We start from the raw sequence: 20,280 nt of genomic DNA, 5'->3' as shown, positions 1-20,280 counted from the left end.
TTCCTGCTTGGAAGGCTGAGGCTGGAGGTTCACAAATTTGAGGCCAGCCTGGGCAACTTACCAAGATTGCAAATAAATAGACTCAAAATAAAAAGGGGAGGTAGTATAACTCAGTGATAGAGTGCCCCACAGTTCAATCCCCAGTATTTGGGAGGGAGGAGATTTATGTAAAAACCTCTCAAAATAGACTAGGCTGGAGTTGTAGCTGTGTGGTGGAATGCTTGCTTAGCATATGTGAGGCACTAGGTTTGATCCTCAGCACCACATAAAAAATAAATTGTCCATATACAACTTTAAAAAAATACAATAGACTGTGTAACAGTAAAGGAAAAAAACAAGTCTTAAGTTTAAAAAAAAAAATTACATTAGGTCAGTAAGAAGCCAGGTGCAGTGGCATGATCTGTGATCCTAGTATTCTGGAGGCTAAAGCAGAAGGATCTCTTGGGTCCAGAAGTTCCAGACCAGCCTAGGCCAAAATAGCAAGTTTGGTTTTAAAAAAAAAAAATAGGAAGATGACAAGGGTGCCCATTATTGCAAATATATACTGCAATACTGTTGTGAGACAAGGGAAAAACATAGAATACCTAAGGACCAGGAAGGTAGAAGTAAGTCTCATTATTTACAATGATACCTAAGTGAAAAGCTGTAGAGAAATCTATATAAAAAATTATTAGAGGGCTGGGGATGTGGCTCAAGCGGTAGCGCACTCGCCTGGCATGCGTGCGGCCCGGGGTTCAATCCTCAGCACCACAGACAAACAAAGATGTTGTGTCCGCCGATAACTAAAAAAAATAAATATTAAAAAATTCTCTCACTCTCTCTTTAAAAAAAATAAAATAAAAATAAAAAATTATTAGAAATAATGAAAATGTTAGGGCCAGGAATAGTTCAGTTATAGAGCACTTGATTGCATGTGCAAGGTCCTGGGTTTGAGCCTCATCACCACACCAAAAAAAAATTTTTTTTTAGTAAAATTGCTGGAAACAACTTTAATATCTTAACAAAGACAAACTTGTAATTTATCAGGAATAGAAATGTAACACTAACATATAAGAATAATTTAAAATTTACTAAAACAAGCTGGTCATAGACCCAGCTACAAGTGAGAATGAGGCAAAATGATCACTTAAGCCCTGGAGTTTGATGCCAGCCTGGGCAACATAAGGAAAAAATAAATACAATTTACCAAAACTATTTTGAAGCCAATCTAATATTAAAGATGACCTTTAAAAATCAATACATTCAGGACTGGGGTTGTGGCTCAGTGGTAGAGTACTCGCCTAGGACATGCAAGGCCCTGGGTTCAACCCTCAGCATCACATAAACATGAATAAATAAAATAGAGGTATTGTGTCCAACAATAATTTAAAAATATTGAAAATAATACATTTATTGGAAGATTCAATTTGGAAATGATTTGGTTCTAAACTGATTGATTTGAGATTTTGAAAGTTCCAGAGTTGTACAGCTCCACTTCAAGATTGGATGGGGAAGGTTTACTGGACCCTTCTGAATCCATTGTAGCAACTGGAAAAACAAACAATTGTGGTTTAACATCTTTAAAGACTGGAGATCTTCGGACACAAAGAGGGTACAGGAATTACAGGGCAGAGAAGGATGAGGCCCTCTTTGTTTTTCCCTGGTTGGGAACAGGCTGGTGGAAGATCAGGCTCCACAGGCAGGGGAACTTCACTGTAGAATGAAAGACCAGTGAAGAATGCATGGCCACACTGGGTTACCGTGCACTGTAGTAGGGATGATCCTCAGAACTGGTATTTCCTTACAGTACTTTTTATCCCCCCTGAAGCTTTTGCTGAGTGTACAGGAGCATGAGAGGCTGGGCACCAGCCTAGAAAGAAATGGGTTTTTCCTGTTTCTGTATTTAGATTCCTGACAGTCACAGGAAAGCTCTTATTCCCAAGATGGTTGAAACCAGAAGTGAACTGAAACTGACTGCCCCATCTCAACCTCTGAATGGTTGAAACTGATGAGTTGACAGAGAAAGGTGATTCCCTTCCAGGAGAAAGCCTCTTTTCTTTTTTCAAATTTTGAGGTTCTTTTATATGTAATATCCACACACAATTTTAAAAATTAAGTGCCATATGAAGCAGCAGGATAATCTTATCAATAATTAGAAGAGGGGTTGAGGTTGTAGCTCAGTGGTAGAGTGCTTGCCTATCATGCATAAGGCACTGGGTTTGATCCTTAGCACCACATAAAATGTAAAATAAAAATATTGTGTCCAACTAAAATTAAAAAGTAAATATTAAAGTAATCAGAAGAAAAAAAGAACCAATATAAGTTGGCCCATAGACAATAGGAATTAGCAGACAAGGACTTTAGAATTATCACAAGTATAGTAAAACAAGAAAAAAATTAAATGGATGAAATAACATAGAACTACAGTATAGAAGTATAGAATATCTAAAGTAGAAACAAATAGATATCTTAGAAGTGAAAATTCTTATCACTGAAATAAATTCTGTAAGTGAGCTTGACATGGAGCGAGGGGCGATCAGTGAATTCAAAAACATATTAACAGAAATACTGCAAGCCTAAGAACATAAAACAATGAGTGCTTTCTAAAATTGAACCCACAGATTCAAGAAGTTCAGCACACCCAAGCAGGATAAATGCAAAGAAAACCATATCTACAAAAATTATAGTCAATCTGTTAAAAATTAAAGAATCTTAAAGGAATAAAGAGGAAGAAAAAGACATTTGAAAGAATCATAGCTGACTTGTCAGCAGACATTAAAGCAGGAGAAAATGAAATTGTATCTTTAAAGCAGGCAAAGAACTCAAAACTAGAATTATGTACTCTTCAAATCCTTCAAAAGTAAAGATTTAGAACTGGGGGCGTAGCACAGTAGAACACTCGTGTAGCATGATCAAGTCCATGGGTTCCATCTCGAGCACTGCAAAAATAATAAACACTAACTGTATTTTCAGACAAAAAAAAAAGCTGATGAGATCAACTGCCAGTAGATTACAGCTACAAGGAATACTGCAGGAAGTGTTTCACACAAAGGGAAATAATCCCAGTTGAGGCACAGATTTGTGGAATAAAATTAAAGAACATGGAAAAGCAAATAGGTGGGTCGATATAAAATACAATTTTTGAAAAATTTTAAAACTACTGATTGTTTAAATAATGTATGAATTTATAACATGAGGAAAAGTAAAATGACAGTAGCATCAAGGATGAGGAAGAAAATGGAATTACATTATCTCGTTTGTTGAGGTGATAAAATACTAATTTAATGTAGATTTAATAAGGATATCTTAATAAAGTAGCTTTTCTCAACCAGAGTTTTTCCAGTAAATCCCATAGGAAAATTATGTGAATGACTTGTTTTCTGAATTCTAGATTGGTACATTCTGATGCATATTCATTACATGCAATGAATTCCTTAGGGCAGTAGGGCTTAATTCTGTCTCAGACCCTGCTTTAGAGGAACAATTAACCTGTTCCACGTTTTCAGTTCTGCAAATATTTCAACAAAATTGACACAGGTGCATTCAAATAGGTCAGAAACCATAATTTAGAGCTTATATATATTATGATATTAGTTAATATTATAATTACATTCATCTCTATTATATAATTATGTCACATAATTAAATATTGTATTTAAGTTTATATAGGTGTTCCACATCTGGGACAGATGGATTAGTAACAATACAAAATGGTTTAACAAAAAACTAGCATTTAATGTTTAAGAATAAAAAGCACTTGGATCAATCCAAAAGCAAAACCATGGGGGAAAAATATAAAATAGCAAATGACACGGTTAAATCTAACATCCAAAAATTTTTTTTTTTGGCGGGGGACAGCATACCAGGGATTAAATTCAGAGGCACTCAACCACTGAGTCACATCTCCAGCCCATTTTGTATTTTATTTAGAGACAGGGTCTCACTGAGTCACTTAGCACCTCACTTTTGCTGACGCTGGCTTTGAACCCTTAGTCCTTCAGTCTCAGCCTCCCAAGACACTGGGATTACAGGTGTGTGCCACCAAGCCTAGCTTAACATCCAGTAATTACATTTACTATGAATGGACAAAACATCCCAATTAGAAAACTAGAATTATCAATAGACTGGTTTTTGTTTTTGTTTGTGGTACTGGGGGTTGAACCCAAAGACTTGTCACCATTGACCTACTTTCCCCAACCCTTTTTTTTTTTTTTTTTTTTACTTTTTATTTTGAGACAGAGTTGAAGGTGTCCAGGCTGATCTCAAACTTTTAATCCTCCTGGCTTAGTCTTCCAAATTGCTGGGATTACAGCTGTGTTCCACCATGCCTGCTGATTGTTTTTTGAAAAGCTGTTTATGAGAAGCATTTTAAACATTAGGTCACTTTTTTTTATGTAGGAGGAAATACCATGCATGCACTATACTTAACAAAGGTGGAATAGCCAGGTATGGTAGTCCATGCATGTAATCCAAGCTACTCAGGAAGCTAAAGGAAGATCAGAAGTTCAAGTCCAACCCCAGCAACTTAGTGAGAACCTGTCTCAAAATAAAAAATAAATGGAGTTGGGGATGTAGGTCAGTAGTACAGTACCACTAAGTTCAATCCACAATACTGTAAGAAAAAAAAGAAAACAAGCAATCCAGTGTATATTAACACCAGACAAAGATAGACTAAGACAGAGGGCATTTAATGATAAAGGAAATAATGATGATGAACTGGCCTGTACTAAGCAACCACACAAGAGACAGATACCTTTTTCTTTGGTCCTGTGACGGCTCCTCTGACCTTAAGGGTCCACAGAGAGAGAGAGAGAGCTTATGCTGAACCCTTTCATTGAGGAGAAGCCATTCAAATGAGGCAAGGGGTCAGGTTTCAGGGTATTGAGTCTAGCTTCCTGTTATCTGCTGTCAGCAGGTTGACTGACATCTAGGAAGGCCACACCCAAAGGCAGAGCAAGAGAAGGGGATACACAAAGGGCATTTCCATGAAACATTCTATTCCAAACAGGGCAAAGGGGTAGTATTACAAAGGAACAGGTGAGTGCAGCTCAACTCCATGGGTGACACACCTACATCTGAAGACACACCCTCAACTTCCTGAACCGGGACAATGCCCAAGTCACTAGGAAATGTAGTGATCCGTCAGAGCCTCTCACTTCAGGTTGGAAGGCATGGGTCATTCAGAGTTGTTCCCCAAAGATACATGCTGAGGTAAAAAGAAAGACCAGAGAGAATCTTGATTCAGCAAGCCATTAAATAAGCCATTCCTGGAATTTCCCTTTTTGTTCAGATTTTTTTTTTTTTTGCTTTAGAGGACTCAATTTTGTCAAACAATACTGTCTTTCTCCACATCCTTATTGAACCAATTCTAAGAGAAATCAAGGAAAATGATGTTCCTCAATTGAAATAACTTAAAGATGCTGTACAAGTTAATACATCTGAAGTTTATCATGTTGAATTTAAAGGAATTTTACCCCCTCATGACAGGAACTTAGGCTTGGGCACTACTTAATTCTCTCTGCAATGATGGAAGTTATACTCATATTTTCTGTATTACTATTCATAACAAACATATGACCTTAAATCTGGAGGGATACCTAAATCCATGAAAAGCTCTAATTTGCTGTTAAAATTGAAATATTGAAACTTCTGAAGTGAGAAACGACAATACCCATCTACTCCTGGTCCTGAACTGAGTTCCTAAGTAGCTGCAACACATTGCCACCCTTCAGCAGTCACATTCTTCTAAGTGTATGCATTCTGCTTGAGATAGACTCTTTTTGTTTTAAATTCTAATTAGTTATACATAACAGAAGAATGCATTTTGACTCATTGTACACAAACAGATCTCAAATTTCCATTTCTTTGGATGTAGAGTCACACCATTGATTCAATCAAACCTGTACGTAGGGTAAGGGTAATAATGTCTCATTCCACCATCTTGAGACAGACTGTTTGCTGCTGTTCACATAGCTGTAGCCAAACTTCCAAATTACTAAAGTTAAAGATTCAAGGGTGGGGCTGGGGTTGTGGCTCACCGGTAGATCACTTGCCTAGCACATGCGAGGGCCTGGGTTCGATCCTCAGCACCACATAAAAAAATAAAGATATTGTGTCCAACTAAAAAATAAATATTAAAAAAAAAGATCCAAGGGTATTTAACGCCCCCCCCCCCTCAGGGTAGAAATGACAGACATAAAGCAAGACATCTGTATGACTAAAAATCCCTCCCCTTCACTTTGTAGCATTATTTGGAATGAAAGGGAAAACAATAAATTTGACACAGCTTCAGGACAAAGGGCTTTTCTGAAGCATTATACCAGAATCTTCTGTAGTTTTGCATTTTCATGTAAAAATATCAGACAAAATTTTTAAATATGATATTAAAGTCTGTCTGAGACAGCAGGATCTATAGTCTGATTTTTTTCTTCAATTGCTACAGTAGCATCAAACTTAGCCAGCAAATTCTCATACATCTAACAACTTTCAGAGGTTATTAATTTTTACATCCTGAAATAATTTTGATATCACATCCCTATCAAGCCATAATCTGATTATGAAACTCATGCAAGAAAGATTAGTAGAGTGGAGGAAAGGAAAAGGGGAAGTGCTGGGGACTGAATTAGAGCAAATACATTCCATGTTTATATAATTATGTCAAAATGGATCCTAATTTTATCTATAACTAAAAGAACTAAAAAAAAAATTCTACAGACTCATGCAATTTAAAATACTGTTTCATTGGGCTAGGGTTGGGGCTCAGTGATCGAGCATTCACCTGGCATGTGTGAAGCACTGGGTTCGATCCAAATAACTAAAAAAAAAATTCTTAAAAAATAAGATATAAAATACTGTTTCTTATTAGCCATGAAATAGTCTGTTAGCTTTCCATTACTATTCCAAAATACCTGGAATGATCACTCATAAAGTTTCAAAAAAGCTTATTTTTGCTCACAGTTTGGGAGGTTTCAGTCCATAATTGATTGGCCCCAGTGCTTCTGGGTTGATGGCAAGGCAGGAAGCACATGGTGGACCAAAGATGTTCACCTCATGGCCAGGGAGCAAAGAAGAGAAATGGCTGGGTTCCCACTATACCCTTCAAGGGCACACCTCCAGTGACCTAAAACCTCCCACTAGGTCCCACATCTTTTACACTGCCCTCCCCTTCATAAGACCAAGCTGTAGACTTAACACTTTAATATAGAGCTTTTGAGGGACATTCCAAATCTAAAGTGTAGCATTCTGCGCCTAGCCTCATACCCACCTCACCACAGAAAATGCTTTTAGACCATTTCCAAGCATCTCGAAGTCTTACCAGAACTGCATTGTTCAAAAGTCCAATTTCAAAGTCTCTTGCAGGACTCAAGGCAAACTCAGCTGTGAGATCCTATCACAATCAAAATTAAAATTACATGCCTACAAAACCAACATTGTGTGGATGACACCAAGGCCTACTACTGGGTTCAATACCTACAATTGAATTTTTTTAATTGATGTATACATCAGAAACGAAGTTTAAGGCATTTTCAATCATCTGATAAATTTTAGATTTTTAAAGGATTAGATTTTAAAATTAGTACTAAATTAGATGCTACACTAAAGAATTTGTTAATTTTTTTAAAATTATTGGTCAATCATTCATTGGATTAAATGAGTAAAACATCTAACACTAAACACCTTTTGGGTGCTGGGGTTGCTGAACCCAGGGCCTCACATATGCTAAGGACATGTTACACCACTGAACTACACCCACAACACCAAAACCAGCATTTTAAATGCCTTTATCCTATGTCATTCCTGTAGATCCCAAGGGCAAAGTAGTCACTGGACTCAAAACATTGGCTACTGCAGCCAATCAAAACTAAGAATGCAGGGCTGGGGCTATGGCTCTGTGGCAGAGTGCTTGCCTAGCATGTATGAGACACTGGTTTGATCATCAGCACCACATTAAAAATTAATAAACAAAGATAACGTGTGCCCCTCTACAACTAAAAAAAATTAAAAAAACAAAAACTAAGAATGCCCTATTACTAGGCAGACACCATTAGAAAGGCCAAACAGGCTTGAACACAGATATTACTGCGCACCAATGGCTCCCCAGCAAAAGTGGGCTTTTGCCTTTATTATCCAACGAGACTCTTACCAAAGATGAAGTCTATGACATAGGGCTGGGGAGGCCAGAACCTCCAAGAGTCACCTATATAGAGATTTCACCTTGGGTTTCCATGTCCTAAAGTGATCAATTACATAACCTCCAGATCTACCCTGCAACCAAGGTCTCTGAGAGTTACTGTGGGTTGAAGACAGCTCAACACCAGTTAAGGGTGTGGGTTGTTTGAGCATGTTTATTGAGCCCAAACCAGGTTTTGCTCTAGCAACCAAGACATGGCCTGTTGAGACAGATGTAAAGTCCCCACCACTACCCTGCACTTTGCCTGACCTTTGCACCAGGCATTTGGATTCATGTACTGTATTATAGACCTTAAAGGCACTAGTGTCAGACAAACTCATACATAGTTATCTCACACTAGATAAAGGCTCCATAAACATTCATTGAGGAAAAGATAGTCTCTTCAAAAATGGTGCTGGGAAAACTGGAAATTCATATGTAGTAAAATGAAATTTAACTCCTGTCTCACCCCACACAAAACACAAAGTGCATCAGGGACAGAACAGTTTCTTCACATCTTGCACACAATGCAAATTGACCCCTCCCTACTCCTCACATCTCACAAGAAACATCTAACCTCACTACAGAACTCTTCTATGCAATGCTGTCTTTCAGCTGTTAACATCTATGGAAGGACATAGCTCTCTGGTCCTTCCTAATGTCCTCAGTAAAGAACCAAAATCCACACTTTGTAAGAAGTACCAGAGAGCGCTCGGATGGAAAGCTGCTGGTGTGAGAGGCTAGTCAAACTATGAAAGAAAAAAACAGAGAGGGGTATGCATGTATGTAGCTCAGTGGTAGAGTGCTTATCTAGCATGCATAAGACCCTGCACTCCATACCAGCACCAGGGAGGGAAAGATAAGCATAGATTGAGGTTATCCCCAATGAGGCCTTTGGCCAATGGGAAATCAAATGGCCTGCTCGGGGAGGGGCGGGGTGATGTAACCAGCCAGGACTAACAACATCCCAGATACAAGAGGTTAATGTCAAAGCTGTATGCCCCATGCCAATCTGTTAAGCAGGCAGACCTTTTCCAATCACGATGACTATGTTTTTTTTTTCACAAAACTAAAGGTACCATTCAATTCAGCAATTGCTGTCCTTGGCATTTACCCATAGTTGACAACTTACATATACACAAAAAAAATGTTTATAGCATTATAATTTATACCAGCTTAATTCATAATCAAAAAATTTAGAAGAAACTAAAATGTCCTTCAGAAAGTGGATTAATTGTGGTACATTCACACAAAGTAAAATTCCCCAGTGATGAAATGAAATGAGCTATCAGCCCATGAACAGACTGGAGGAAACATAATAGCTTATTACCTATACAAAGAATGAAAAGACTACATACTGCGTGATTCTAATCAGTAACATTCTAGAAATGACAAAATTACAGAGACAGCAAAATGGCCAACCAGTGGTTGCCAGGGGTTAGAAGGAAGAATGGAAAGACAGAGCACTAAGAAGTGTTGTACAATGGTGGATGTGAATCACCATACATTTGTCCAATCCCACAGACTATTTAACATTAGAAGTGAACCCTAATGTAAATTATGGACTTTGGATGAAGTGTAATTTCTAACAAAAGTACCTCTCTGGTATTAGCAGGAGCTACATGTATGGTAGCAGTGGGTATACAAGAAATCTTTCTATCTTCTGTAAAATGATGCCATGAAGATAAAACTGCTCTAAAACAAAGTCTATTTAAAAAAAAACAACTATTAGAATGGTTAAATATATTCTCAATTGATTTTAAAAAGTCATAGTTCTAATCAGATGTGGTGGCACACCTGTAATTCCAGTGACTCTGGAGACTGAGGCAGGAGGATTGTAAGTTTAAGGCCAGCATCAATAACTTACAGAGACCATGCCTCAAAATAAAATAAAATAAAAAGGGGGGCTGGAAATGCAGCTCAGTGGTAGAGCACCCCTGGGTTCAATCCCCAGTACCACAAAAAAAATTATTTATTTGTATGTGTGTATGTATATGATTTTGCTCCATTCTGACAAGTGAACATTTTTTTCAACATATCTTAAGATAGTTTTCTCTACTGCAAAGTCTTATTTAATTAGCCCCTGAGATATCAGCAAAGGGCTTTCTACATTTTATAGATTGTGTGGTCTCACTGTGATTTATATGCTGCACTATTAGGACATTCTGACAGCATTTCCCATACTCATTTGTACAGCTCTGAACTGTGGTTATAAATGGTAAATATAAGGAGCAAGTGAAGGACCGTCTGCATACTTTATACTCAAACAGCTCTCCACCAGGGTGAATTCTTATATAGATATAAAGACTTATGCAATAATAAAGCTACACCATATTCCTTACATGGAGTTTTGTCCAGTGTGAAATGTCATGATTATTATGCCATGCTGAAATATTTAAAGTTATAATACATACCCAGATTATATTTACAGTAATTTCAGATGTGTAAAAACCCCAATAAGCCTTGTAGAATTAGTACGCTTCACATAGACCTTACAAGCAGAGGTCTAAAAATGTAATGACATGTGCAAAGTCATCGATTCAATTCTCAACACACACAAAAAAAATATTATTTCAATTTAAAAAAATTGTAAACAAACCTCTTTTAAAGGAACTTGTCTACTCTAAGTGACTAAATGTTTGTAAGGTCACATGTCTTACTTTCATAAGAAACTTCTTTATGTAGGGTCTATTGGAGTCAGAAGTGCATGTTAAGAACAGATAAAGGAGTAAAGGCTTTTTCAACTATCTCACATTCATAAAACTTCTTTCCTGTGTGACTTCTTAAATGTTTTCAAAGGGTTGAAAACTGAATGAAGGCTTTCCCACATTCCCTTGTCCCAAGGTTTCTCTGCATATGGGTTTGTACATGAATACCATCGTTTGTGGGAATTATCTAAAGTGTTTTCTGCATTTTTTACTGTATTAGTTTTCCATGGTTGTCATAACAAAATAGCATAGACAGAGTGACTTAAACAAGAAAAATTTATTGGCATTTATTTGTGGAGACTGAAAGTTCAATATCAAGGCATGGGCAGGTTGGTTTCCTCTGGAGTCCCTAACAGAAGGTCATGTTCCAGACCTCTGTCCTGGATTTGCAGAAGGCCAGATATCTTTCTAGTGACTTTGCATGGTCTTCTGGAAGTAAAGGTGTCCTTTCTCTTATAGGGACATCAATGATGTTGTACTGGGCACCTCATTTTTTTTTCCAATCTCATTTAAAATTATCTAACGTCCACATACAGTTACATTATGAGGAACTAGGAATTAAGACTTTAAAATATGAATCTGGAAAAGGGGGAGCCATAACATTTAATCACAAACATTCTCACCAGTGTGAGTTCCCTTGGAATTAAGGAAAGATTAACCAGATTCTCTACATTCAAAAAGTTTTCTCCAGTCAGATTACTGATGTGTAAGGTAAATGTTTATAGAGTTTAGCAAAATCTCTTCCACAATCCCAGCTGACATAGGGGCTGGCTTCACTGTGAACCCTTATGTAGGGCACGTCACATCAGAGTGTGGTGAGCCGCTTCTGCCGTTTCTGCAGACTAACAGTAGAAGAAGCTATACAACATGCTACTCTATGCAGGCTCCAGAGTGATAAACCTTTCCAGTTATGTGTGCTTGCCACTATGCGGCAGCCTACTGGAGTACTGTGGCAAGATGGGCCTTTACTATGGAGCCACCCACATGTATCCCCAGGTAAATCCTTAGAATACTATCCTGATGCTGTTGCAGCGTTAGCACTTAAAGGGATTCAACAAAGCATTCAATTTTTCGGACAATCACCTTCTTTTCTTATTATACCCTATACTAAAGCTCAACTTAATGTTTTGTGTGCTACTCTAGACAACTGGGCTATTCTATGTTGCTCGTTTCAAGGAGATATTGATAATCATTACCCTTCCCATCCATTACTCCATTTTGTTAAAGAACATCCCATCATTTTCCCTAAGGTAACTTCACCCAATCCAATTCCGGGGGCTGTTAATATTTTTACTGATGGTTCCAAGTCTGGAATGGGAGCTTATGTAATTAATGATTCTCCCCCTGTTCAGCATCAATTTGCTCCTGGAAATCCACAATGGGTGGAACTGCAAATTGTTATTGAGGTTTTTAAACAGTGTTCTTTTCCTTTTAATCTTATTTCGGACTCCATCTATGTGGTACAAGCACTAAAAGTCCTGGAGGCTGTGGGAGCTATTAGTAATGCCCATAATGTATCTGCTTACTTTAATCAGCTTCAACAGCTTATCTGTAGCTGCACTGCTCCTTTTTATCCAATGCACATCGGGCTCACACCTCTCTTCCTGGTCCGTTATCACAGGGTAATGCCTGTGCGGACTCAGCCACTAGAGGTCAGTTGATATGCTTGGCTTCCTCCTTAGAGGGGGCTAAATTATTTCACCAGAATTTCCATGTTAATGCTTTAACGCTGCGCAGGCGTTTTTCCATCTCAAGAGCGGATGCTCATCAGATAGTATTACAATGTCCCCATTGTGTCACATTTCTTCATCCCCCTAATTATGGAGTGAACCCACGGGGATTGAAGCCATTGGTTGTCTGGCAAATGGATGTGACACACATACCTGACTTTGGTAACCTCAAGTATGTGCATGTTTCTGTTGATACGTGCTCTGGAGTTATTCATGCTTCTGCTTTATCGGGAGAAAGGGCACGTAATGTTATTACTCATTGCCTAGAAGCATGGGCAGCATGGGGTGCTCCTGCATCCCTTAAGACTGATAATGGACCTGCTTATACTGGCAGACAATTTACATCCTTTTGTTCTACCATGGGAGTGCAACTTACTCATGGTCTGCCTTACAATCCTCAAGGACAAAGCATTGTTGAGCGTGCTCATCGCACCTTAAAGGACACTTTACAAAAACAAAAAGGGGGAATAGGAGCTGAACACACTCCTAAAGAACGCCTGTCCTTAGCTCTCTTTACTATTAATTTTTTGAATTTGGATATTCATGGTCGCTCTGTGGCCGATAGACATGTGTCCCCTCAGCCCTCTGTGATTGGCTATGTTAAGTGGAAGGATGCTCTTACGGGCCAATGGAATGGCCCCGACCCCGTGCTGACATGGGCGCGAGGATCTATATGTGTTTTTCCCCAGGATCGCACGGAACCGTTGTGGGTCCCTGAACGCCTGACAAGAAGAGTCTTGACATCAACCGACCAGCAACAAGAGATACCACAGCAATCCCGTGATGAGGATCTTCACTCTGCTACATGCTCTGGTTCTGGTGCTGGTGCCGATGGCACAGACGACACCAATGCAGTGGTGGGCAGTGGCACGGGCTTGGCCAATGCCGATGCCGGTTCATGGTAATTCTAGTGTCCTCCCCACTCTTTTCTCTACCTCATGTGAGATGTCTGCTCCCTGTGCCTCTCCTAGAGGGGACATGGAGAGCATTTTTAATCAATCTCAAGTTAATCTCACAGGAGTTTTTTGTTTCAGCCTTGGAAACGCTAATTGCATCCGCCTTAAGACCAAAAATTTGACTAACTGGGAGGACCCATTGCGGTCCAGTCAGGTCTCAGGGAGCATTATCAGTGCCGTACTGAGCCAAGTAGTTTCGGGGAAGCAATCAGGCTCAGGGACCCCCGCAAATAGCTCTGCTTTAAACATAACTACCTTGGCTATTATCTCCAAGGTACTAATCCCAGTGCCTCCTTCTTCTAACAGTACTTACAATGCCACTCATTTCAAGGCCTCCCCTTACTGTACCCCTAATCTTGGTTTCCCCCCAACATTTATGCCTTGTCAGGATCATTCTTGGGAGAAACATCAAGTTGCTAAAGGTTTCTCCCTTTCCCCCTCTCTTAAGAGGCATGTTTATAACTTTAACAACAGTGCCAACTCCTCTACAGGAGTAGGTTGGTCCTGGTTTCAATGGCTGATTTCCAATGAGAAGGGGGCTTCAGCCGATATTTCTGCATTGGCTCAATTGCTGGGAGCCAAAAGCTGGCTGGCTAATGTTTCTGGCACTGTTAGGGAGAGTGAACGAGGTAATAGACTTACATCTGTTTCGTTCAACTCTCTGCTATATAATGCCACATTGCCCCCTGCAATGGTCTGTGTCCAATCCCTGTTCTTGCTCCTTTTGGCTAATGACACCTCGTCGGGGTTGCTGGATTGTTCTAATGTTACCTGTCTCTTATCTGAGTGTTGGAATGGTTCTTGAACTGTAGCAGTGGTTATGAAAATTCCAACTTTTGTCCCAATCCCAGTCACTGCGGACCCAGATAAATTCCCCATTGTTGAGCTACTTAAGAGTCCGCAGGGATTTTGGAATTACGGCAGCTATAGTGACAGCTGTGGCAGTGTCTGCTGCTGCAGCGGTTACGGCCGGAGTGGCCATGGCCAGTCAAGTACAAACTGCTGCCACCATTAATCAAGTTGTTCAACAAACTTCCACCATACTTGAATCCCAAAATACAATTAATCAACATATTTTGTCAGGGATTTTAGCTGCCAACCAAAGAATAGATTTACTCCAAGCTCAGGTAGAAGAATTGGCTGACTTGGTGCTTTTGGGTTGTGTTGACCAACGTGCACATTTATGCATAACCTCTGTCAGATTTAATGATTCCAGGAATGCCTCCCGCATCATTGGTGAATATTTGGCTGGAAATTGGTCCATGGCAGCGGAAGACATGATCCAGTCTCAACTAACCCAGATAGCTGTCTTGAACAGTACTCGTGTCGATCCCGTGACTTTGGGTCAATTCACCGATTGGATAGCTTCTGCTTTTTCCTTCTTCAAAGAGTGGGTGGGGGTAGGCATTTTTGGTGCAATGTGTTGCTTCGGTATGTTCCTCTGTTTGTGGTTTCTCTGTCGCCTTAAGGCCCGCAGTGCTCACGATAAGGCTATGATCATACAAGCTCTTGCAGCTTTAGAAAATGGCAACTCACCTCAAGTCTGGCTTGCGCATCTTAAACAGTAAACCTTTGACATGGTCGTTACACCCCAAGTTATTATAACATTGCACTGGGATCGACATGACTTTCCTTGTTATTCTCTTAGTGTTGGAAAGCCCTTGCACTCTGCCGGTCTTACTGCCATTGCACGCAGATGGGTTTCCACACTAGTGCTTTTCTATCGCCTTTAAGTCCGTGCCTTTCTTTCAGGGTGCTGTCAACTTGTTTGTCATTATAAACAGCCACAGTTCAGCCTCAGCTATCCCCCTTCGTTCACCATCGTCACGATACAGGATGCGAGGCAAGGCACTGCACTTGAGTGATCCTTGACGTGGACCTCAAGGAGAGCATGTCCTATTGCATGCGGGTTAGACGCGTCCACGCCCCGCCCCACGAAAAAAGGCGTCGGCTGATATGGCCTCAGATCTGGGGAAGGGCCCTCCTTAGGACTGAGCCATACTATGCAGCCACTTCTGCACAGTGGGATAGGACCTCTACTCTCGCCTGTATTGTTTTTAAAAAAAAAAAAAACAGAAAGGGGGAACTGTGGTGAGCCGCTTCTGCCGTTTCTGCAGACTATGGTCGCCATTACAAGATGGCGCTGGCTCCGCTGTGGTCTGTGACAAACAACTCCTTATTTGGGAGAGTTGGCGCATGGTTTTTCACCACCCTATGAGAAAGCTCCACGTGGCAGCTTCGCATTGGGGCTTGAGATGCTTTATTAAGGCTGGGAGGGGCATCTGAGGGAGAGAAGAAGAAATATCAAGGGCCTGAATAAACTGCTGAAAGAAGATTCCTGAGTTGCGTCTTCCTTGCGGGCAAGGGGTCGCGACATCAGAGAAATAGAAACCTATGATGGAGAAAAGGAAACCTAACTTGCAGACTGATGCTCACTTCCTGGTCTTGGGGCCGCACATGGCTAAGATGGCACCTGGTGATCAGCCAGAAGGTGTTACCGTGGGTTGTGATGAAAAATCAGACCACCTCTAGGATAGGCTCAGAACCCTTCTGCCCTCGTGGACAGCTCGAGTCCCCCCTTACTGACTATAGAATGGGTGTACACGTGAACTCTCCTCACCCTGCTGACCTTTATCCTGATTGGCTCCTGTGCCTTATATTAGCTGTGTGTGCTTCCTCAATAAATGAGCTCCAGCCTTGACTGGTCTCCCTGATGTCTCTGATTGTCCTCCAGCGAGGGAGGGCTGGGTGCGGGCAGTCAGTTGGCCCTCTCCTTTCTTGGCTCGTCCTGGCTGGGGCATGTTCTCCCTATTTCTCCTACAGGTCGGGAGGGAACGAGGACTAAAATCCCTGACATCTGGCACCCGTGTAGGGACAGGAAGAAGTCGGTTCACCAAAAGTGAAAGTATCTGCTAGCCAAGCCAAGCAAGTTATGAGGTAAGGGTCTCCCTGAAGAGATGGGGCAATCTCATACTAAGCATGATGCTCCGGCTCTTAAAGCGCTGAGATTCATGCTCAAAAGCCAAGGTTTAGAGATCTCTGATGCCCAGGCCAAAAAGGCCTGGGAAACCTTGACACTCCCTGAGCCCTGGTTGGTGGCTGCCAATCTTTTTGATTGGGCCACCTGGGACCACGCAGAACAATTGGTTAGGAAGAGGGAGATTAACCTGGAAGAGGACCCCCCTCTGGAGGTCTACCCAACCCTATCTGCCCTCAAGGCCTGTTTCTCCCCTGGATCCTCAGAATGAACATCTAGGGGAGGCAAAGACCCTTTTAAGACACCTAGTCCTCCTACCACTACCTCAAAGATCGACCCGGCTTGGGAAACCCTTGTTGAGGAGCGACTTGGGTCATGGTGAGTCCCTCTCGCTGCCCAGGAGGAGAAAGGCTTAAAGCCTCACTCTGACAATGGCCTCCTAGACCTTTTTGATCCTTGGCCTGGTCCTCTGAGTTCCGCACCAAGTGCCCCTGTCCCAAAACACATGGTAGACAGTCGGGATAGGGAGCGGCCTCCACCATATTGTCACCCCTCCCACCGTGGAAATTCTCCACCATCTTGTGCAAACCCAGAAAAGCCAGTTAAGCTGCCATCTTGTAAGACCAGCAATGACTTATCCCCATCGTGTGTGACTTTCCCTCTAAATGCTTACCCTGGGGGCAATAGACCGGCCTTATGGTATCCCTGGAAGGCCCAAAATTTTAAAGAACCCAAAAAGGCCATCTCCGAGGATGGACCTAATTCGCCCTGGGCCGAAACCATCCTCCAGGGTCTGGCCCACCAACAGTGTACCAAGACTGTTAAAACTTAACCAAGGCTGTGCTTCCTGGTCCCCTGTACCTGAAATGGTGTGCTTTTTTAAATGAGGAGTGCCATGCTCAGGCTGAGAGGAATCAGGCGGTTAATCCCCTGGTTCCTGTAACTTATGGGATGCTGTTGGGGTCCAGTAATCAATTTTCCACAGGCCTTCAGCAGGCTGCTATCCCTGCCCCCTACCAGGAGCAGGTATGGGCTTTAGGACTGGCGGCACGGAAGAAGTTGGAGGAAGGCCCCTCAGAGCCCCCGGTAGCAGGAATTACTCAGAGGGCTACCAAGGATCTTGCCACCTTCATCAAGAGGGTGGAAAAGAGTCTCCAAAGGAAATTCCCCCCAGGGTCCCTTCGGAACCAGTTTGTCAAAATGCTGGTCTGGGAGGGGATGACCACAGACCACAAACTAGCCTGTGCAGGGATGAAGGACAGATCTATGGGGAGATGGATAGTGGCCACTAAGGATGTTGGTACTCAGGCCCACCAATCACAGTCGTTGGTCGTGGTCTTGCAGGCCCAAACAGCTTCACTTGCTGAGGCCCTTACTACCAACCTCGCCTCTTCCAGTGGCACTGGGAAAGGGGTTTTTTATGGGTGTGGTCAACAGGGCCACTTCAAGAGAGAGTGCCCTACAGGCCGAATAAGACCTGGTGCCCCGCAGGGACTTCCCTCAGGCCCGGATGAGGGGCAAACTCCACCTAAGATGCCTTGCCTCCGGTGTAGAAAGGGATTCCATTGGCAGAGGGATTGTAAGTCCAAATTTGATATTGAGAGGAAGCCTTTAAACTAATAATGGGGCACCCTCCAGCCCCATCCCCCAAAGGAGGTGCCCTGCCTAGTGACCCACCTAGGGCCCACTGGACAGTCCCAATAATCCCGGGAATTAGGCCAAAAATGGATATCTTCATAGCAGGGATAAAGTTCCGCTGCTTGATTGACACTGGAGCGGATTGGACAGTATTAAGGAAAGAGGAGGTTCCCCCACTATGGAAGCTGATTCCCAGACCGCAGATATTGGGGGTGGGGGGGGTGATACAAGGTCTGAAGAAACCAAGGATTGGCTTACTTGGAAGGATGTAGATGGTAGTCAGTGAGAGGTATGCCCTCTGGTGGCATCTGGCCTGACAGGATATTTGGGGGGAAGCTGAGGTGTTCATCACCACAGATCACAAAGGAATATATGACAATATCCTAGAGGAAGAGGAGTATCAGCAACAGTTTGTCCTATCAGGTCCCCTTAGCAATTACCAGGGGGGGATCCACTTTTTGAGACATCAAGGCCGAACACTCCTGCACCCCGTGTGAGGCCTCACCCCCAATCCTAGAGGCCACTGTTCCTACCGTCCCCACCATTCAATGGCTTCTGGGCCCTCCAGTGTGGGTGGAACAGTGACCGCTTCCCCTAGATAAACTACAAAAGTTAAAAGAGATAATATCAGAACTACTGACCCTAGGGCATAGTAGGCCCTCCCTGAGCCCTTGGAATAGTCCTGTATTTGTCATACAAAAGGCCACACAGGGAAATGGAGAATGTTACAGGACCTAAGAAAGATTAATGAGCAGATGATTCCCGTTGGTACCCCCTTGCAAGGGCTACCCTGGATCCCCTGCATCCCTCGGGATTTGACTCTCATTGTGATTGATATCAAGGATTGCTTCTTTTCTATTCCCCTTCATCCCCAGGACTGTGAGAAGTTTGCCTTCTCCATTCCCTCTGTTAACTTCCAGGGGCCAGACCAAAGATATGAGTGGGTGGTGTTACCCCAGGGCATGGATAACAGTCCAGCTTTTTGTCAACATTATGTTTCACAAGTCCTGCAACCCCTTCGGTAGCAATCGGACATAATTCTATATGTTTACATGGATGACATCATTATTGGGGCAGTGGACGCCAAAGCGTTAGGCTCCACCTATAAGGAACTCCAGACTCTCTTACAGAAGGGAGGATTACATATATCTAATGGAAAGGTCCAGACCTTACCCCCTTTTAAAACTCTAGGAGCCAAACTTAGGTTGGACTCTGTCTGTCCCCTTAAGCCTCAATTACTTTTCCAGTTTCCTATACCTTGGTGGAATTACAAAAACTGTTGGGCGAACTCAACTGGATAAGGCCTTGGCTTCACCTGCCTACACAAGACCTGCTTCCGCTTTTTGACTCTTTAAGAGATAAAGTCCCCACAGATGTCATCACAATGACTCCATCACATCAATTGATATTCCAAAAGATTCAGTCAGCCTTAAATGCTGCCCAGTTGGCTCGCTATAGGCCCCAATGCCCCGTCTTTTGATCCTCCCCAGCTCAGAGCTTTCTTCGGCCGCCATTACCCAGTTAGGCAAGCCTCTTCAATGGATACATGTGTCTGTGGGAGGGGCCCCAAGGGTCTATTCCCAACTTGACCAGTTGGCTGACCTGATAGTTAAGGGTACGGATATTTCCCTGAGACATTATGGGCAGGATCCTGATGTGCTAATAATCCCCTACCAATTGTCGGACTTTTAGTGGGTCAGAAGAAATCATAGTCGGGTACCCAATGCCTTGGAGGGTTTCATGGGAAAGGTGGATTGTCATTATGGTACTTTGAGATGCGTGACATCATTCTCGAGGTTACAGTGGACCCCCCTATACTTTTTTTCACCAGACTCCTCACTAAAGCAGTAAATGTCTTTACTGATGGGGGAAAAGCGGGATCTGCCTTTTCCACCAGACCCCTCACTAAAGCAGTAAATGTCTTTACTGATGGGGGGAAAGCAGAATCTGCTGCAGTGGTGTACTCCGCCTCTTCCCCTGCCAATGAAGGGGAAAATACCCACTATTTTGAGCCAGTTACGGGATCTGCACAATTTAAGGAACTATATGCAGTTGCCCTGCCTTAACCCATGTCCATGGACCAATGAACTTATTTTCTGACAGCCTATATGTAGTCAACTTG

Source organism: Marmota monax, unplaced genomic scaffold (genome assembly GCF_021218885.2).
Source record: "Marmota monax isolate L192 unplaced genomic scaffold, Marmota_monax_Labrador192_F-V1.1 WCK01_AAM20220418_F8-fsc00021, whole genome shotgun sequence".
In the NCBI taxonomy this organism is placed as follows: Eukaryota; Metazoa; Chordata; class Mammalia; order Rodentia; family Sciuridae; genus Marmota; species Marmota monax.
This window is presented reverse-complemented; position numbering follows the sequence as displayed.